The 5,375-nt window shown below is 37.8% G+C and overlaps 1 non-coding gene across 1 annotated transcript; it reads left to right on the forward strand.

Moving 5' to 3' along the window:
- The first annotated feature begins 550 nt into the window (after nucleotides 1-550).
- LOC136201675 (small nucleolar RNA R71) lies at nucleotides 551-657 on the forward strand. The gene has a single exon (XR_010674018.1). It is a non-coding gene; the product is annotated as a small nucleolar RNA R71 (small nucleolar RNA).
- The last annotated feature ends 4,718 nt before the right edge of the window (nucleotides 658-5,375 follow it).

Genomic DNA, 5,375 nt, shown 5'->3' on the forward strand with positions numbered 1-5,375 from the left:
AGAAGATAAAGTGCTAATCGTATCTCTTGACTGATTTTGATAATTAGTGGTACGATTTTGATTAGCACTTGTATTATTGTTATTGTTATCTTTCCAGTTAAAGTTAGGATGATTCCTCCATCCAGCATTATAAGTATTAGAATAAGGATTATTAGTTTGGTTTTGCCCTTGGACAAAATTTACCTGTTCGATCTCACTCATATTTTCGTAATCCACATCCGTTTGGATTGGATTACCATTGGTATCGCGCGGTGCCATAAATTGGTCAATTTTGTGCGATAAAGCAGAAAATTGGGCTTGTAGCATTGCGACTGGATCAAGTTCAACTATACCTTTAACTGACGATGTCGTTGAGGATGATGGTTTCGCCACCGGCATATGTCCACGTTCCGCGGGCCACATACTGCTGTTGATTGCCATTTCCTCCAAAAGTTCTCTCGCTTGGGCTGATGTTTTCTTCATAAATAGCCCTCCCGACATAGCATCTAATGAACCCCTAGTTGTAGGATTTAGTCCATTGTAAAATGTTTGCATTAAAAGTTCAGCGGGTAATTGGTGGTGTGGGCATAAACGTTGAAGTTCTTTAAAACGTTCCCAAGTTTCATAAAGAGTCTCATTATCGTTTTGAGAAAAAGATGTTAACTCCTTTATGACTCTTGCGGTTTTTGCTAAAGGAAAATATTTAGATAAAAATGCTTGGGCTAATTGTTCCCAAGTGGCAAAAGTTGCGGCTGGCATAGAAGTTAACCATTCTTTGGCTCGATCCTTCAAAGTGAAAGGAAAGAGGCGAAGTTTGATTGCTTCTGCAGTCACATCTGGAATTTTAAAAGTGTCACAAATTTCTAGGAAATTTGTTAAGTGGGTGTTAGGATTTTCGTTAGGTAACCCGTAAAATGTTACATTATTTTGCAACATATTAAGCAAAGCTGGTTTAATTTCAAATTGATTTGCGGTGATTCTGGGTCTAACGATACTATTGGTTACACCGGCCACACCTGGCCTAGCGTATTCCATAAGTGTTGGTGGGTCTGCCATTTTTTCTGGCTCGGTATATGTTTTTACTGGGGTCTTATTTTTGTTTTTCTTATTTTTCTTGTTCTTCCTAATGGTTTTCTCAATTTCTGGGTCTATAGGGTCTGATACAATGCCTGAACTTCGAGAACTGCGCATGAACCTGAAATCTTGCACGAACCGAAACTACCTACAAAACAGAATTTTGAAAAATAAATAAATTAGTAAATGAAAACTATTAAATTATAAAAGTTAAAATAAGTATGTTTAAACCTAGATTCGAAATAAAACACGAAAAATTTAAAATTTTGTCAAAAATTTTGGCGTTCTCCGGCAACGGCGCCAAAAACTTGTTGAGCGATTTCCGCAAGTGCACGGTATACGCTTGTAGTAATAAAAGATATCGAACCCACATGAAACGCTTTTTAACTAAAACTTTATTTAATTCGGTTTAATCACGTGTTTAGGTTTAATAAAAGAAATACGTTTAGTTGATGGAATAGGTTTTGGTAAATTAGGATTAGATCGAGTTTAGAGAACAATTCCGTTTTGGAATTTTGATTACAAAATAGATACTTCCGTAATTGGAATAAAATAGATCTTATTTTCATAAAGCAAAGTAAACAACTTTAACTTTGTGAGATTATGGACATGTAACAATATAGCGATTTACTCAATTAAATGGCTTCGAACCATAGAAATCCCCCTGGCGTTGAGATGATTCCTACCTTAATCAAACTAGTGTTTTATTTTTGATAAGCCGCGATCAGCGATCATGTCATCCATAAAAACTAAATTTGTTAAGTGTTCAACAAAGTTCTTATATGAATAAGATGGAATAGAACGTTTTAATAAAAACACCAATTTATCATTTTGAAAATCATTTTGTCAGAACAATATCAAAATAACAAACAGTAAGAATATATTGAATAAATAAGTATATCATTAATGAAATGTGAATTTTCACAAGTTAACAGAGAAGTAGAAACTTGGATAGCATTGCAACGAAAACTTTGAGATCCGGGTTGTCAGTCTTTCTCTCAAACTCCGTAGGTTCGTCAAACCTCATGCGCTTCAGCCGTCAATTCTTCTCGCTGGATCTTCGGAATAGAGACTGGTCTCGTCCACTATCAGAATGAAAACTAAACTAATACTGTGTTTATAACTAATCTAAATACAATTCGTGTACAACACGATTGTTTATAGAAATGAAATCTAACTTTCTGATTCTTTTCTGAATCAGAAACTCAACATAACAACTTTCTTCTCTAATTTCTCTAACTTTTCCAACTTAACCAACCTTGATTTCTGAAATGGATCACTTATTTATAGTTGTTGAAGGGTTGTAAATGGCGGGTCGTGTCTGCTGGTGAAGGGTCGCTTTTATCCGAACGAACAGATGCGTTTTTCCGTTTTAAACATGTGTTTAGTGTGCAGGAAGGTTCGCTGTCGCGACTGAGATTCTGAAAATCTCAGTCGCGACAGGGGATATAGGGGCGAGCTTGAAAACTTTATTTCCCCCGATCTGGCCTCCGCAAGTCGCGACTGAGATTTTGAGAATCTCAGTCGCGACATAGAGATTTCTCCCTGGCGTTCGACTGCTTTTCGTCCTTCTCGAGCGTTCTTCTGACTGATATGCATTCTCGGTATGTTTTTAAGGTTTTTCGTCCATTTTAGCTCCGTTTTAGCTCCGTTTTTGCTCCTATTTGGATTTTACCAAATATTTAAGTACCTTGCATCAAAGAAGTAAATAAAGACGTAAAAGTATTCTAAATGAACATAATTAACTCGATTTCAATGTAAATTTAACGTATTTATATATGATATTTTAGGTATATTTTGGGCTTAACAGGGATGTCATGGTAGGGGCAGTTTCGGAGCAACTTCCGGAACCTAGCCCAAGCTGCGTGAAGGGCCTCGCATTCCAATTGCCTGAAGGATGTGATATCAGTCCGTAACTTGACTGTTTTGGACGGCGGAAAATAGTAGGAAAGGAACTCCTTTTCGAGCTCTTCCCATGACGTGATGGATCCCGCCTCCAATGAGTGTAGCCATTCCAACGCCTATCCTGTCAATGAAAAAGGAAACAATTTTAGTCTCACAGCCTCAACGGGAACACCATTTTGCCGAGAGGTGTCGGCACACATAAGAAATTTATCCAAATGTTCGTTGGGGTTCTCATGGAGTTCCCCTCCGAATTGACCGCATTGTTGTATCAATTGGATCATTCCGGTCTTGATCTCGTATGTATTGGCCGGGATCGTGGGGGCGACAATGCCATTACGATTTTGGGGACGATGCGGAGCAAGGATCTCCATCATCGAACGCGTATCATTGCCCCCGCGGATGTTGTTCACTTGTGGCCTTGGGTTTCCGTTGGGTTGGTTGACCTCGGCGTTGGGGTTTGCCATTTTCTCTTTTCGAATCCTACAAAGAGTACGTTCAATTTCAAGATCAATAGGAATAAGAGAATCACTTTTCGATCGGGTGTGCATAAAGTAAAAAGGAAGTATAAAAGGTTATCAACAAGAAAGAATAATGTTAGTCAAAATATATATAAACAATTTATACAAAAAGAATGCTTAAACTAACAAGGAAACGTTTTTGTCTAATATTGTAGGAGATTATAAATCCCCGGCAACGGCACCAAAAACTTGATAGCGCGGCGCCTAGTGTGAGCTTTTCTTACGACGATTAAATATGTATTGCGGTGAATGTGCTATGAATATGGATGTGATCTTTTAAATGTTCTTAACTCTACTAGACACTACGACAACTTAGGGGCAAGTGTACCCCGTCGTATCAAGTAATAATCCGGTTAAGATCGGGTATCGAATCCACGGGATTTATAATTACAAGTATTAGACGACTCGGTTTCGTATGTTATTTAAGCGGCGATTACTTCGGGGGTGAAGTAAGATACAACTACACACTATCCTAACTATTGGCGACTCAGATTTGTGTAGCTAAAACCCTATGAAGTGGGATGAATATTGATAAGTTATAACCACGATAAATAATGACTCTAAATGTATACAGATAATAATTTACTCTTGCAAAGACGACTAAGTATAGTAGGACCGACCCGTGAAGCACTTAGACTACGTAATTCCTAGTCAAGGCGTGTCTAATGCGAGGGAATTAGAAACTAGGGCCCGTAAGTTCCGTGGCTTGTCAATTCCTACGGTTTCCGATTTGTCACTTCCGGTAGGGCAACACCTATATAACTCCCTAAAGATAGACCGAATGGCATCGAAAATCGCGTTCTCCTACACAATAGTCAATTATCAATATCAAAACAAGTAGCAAATACTAACACGTAAAGGGAAATAGAGATTATAAATCATGAAATTATAAATATGAAATGTATATAAATGGGATACAACCAAGCCTAGTATATAGGAAGAGTACAAGCTAATTAGCACGTAAAAGGGGAGAATCCGCCCTTGAAACTAGCTAACCGGACTCAAAGCCGTCTCCTAGGTCGTGGAGGTGGAACTCTCGAGCTTGGTGACGAATGGTGGAGCGGAACTTCGATGGAATGCCGGAACAAACGAACAAGCTCTCGAGGTGGAGAGTTTAGCTACAAAAACTGAATCTATACTACAACAAGTAACAAAACAAGTATAGTTTGCTCTCTAGTGTGTAATTATTTCTTGGTATTAAATGAAGTTCAAGAGCTTCCTATTTATAGACATCAAGCAAGGGCAAGCTTATAATTTCACAAGGTGCAAGTTGTTGGGGTTTAGTGTCCTATAGACAATTGTTGCAGGATACAAACTTAATGTAAATGAATTGTTCTTTATATCATTTGTTTTAATGAGATATATGTTTTATAACTATATATAAAGGCAATCCCTTTTAAGCACTAAATAAAGTCTAATAAAAGGAAATCCGTAAGTTTGTTTAAAGTGATTATAAAGTGTTCATACAAGCATGAAGTGAGACAAAACTTTATAATAAACTAATAAACTTAAAACCACCCCAAGTCAAGTGATATGTTTAGGATTGATATATCACTGTTGAGACTTGTATGTAACAATGTCTTCTGTCTGACAGAAAGCTGATCTCACAAGCTTCATATATATAGATATCTGGACAGTTACATAGATCCGATGAAACGTCGTTCATTAGGATTGGGGATCCGATTTGAGATAACAGGATGGGTAGATTCATCCTTGTCACCTGTTCATCTCATTGGTATTAATAGGTATAACTAATCCTCAGACTCAAAGGAATGTTAATTGGTCATCCTGAATTACTGAATGTGAGACTTTGATCCTGCGGTCCCACGATCCTTAACAGAGATGACTCTGGGTGTGAACTGCAAAGGTTGGGTGTCACAGGAGGTAATGTCAGGGTAG

The sequence above is a fragment of the Euphorbia lathyris genome, chromosome 7 (assembly GCF_963576675.1).
Source record: "Euphorbia lathyris chromosome 7, ddEupLath1.1, whole genome shotgun sequence".
Classification (NCBI taxonomy): domain Eukaryota; kingdom Viridiplantae; phylum Streptophyta; class Magnoliopsida; order Malpighiales; family Euphorbiaceae; genus Euphorbia; species Euphorbia lathyris.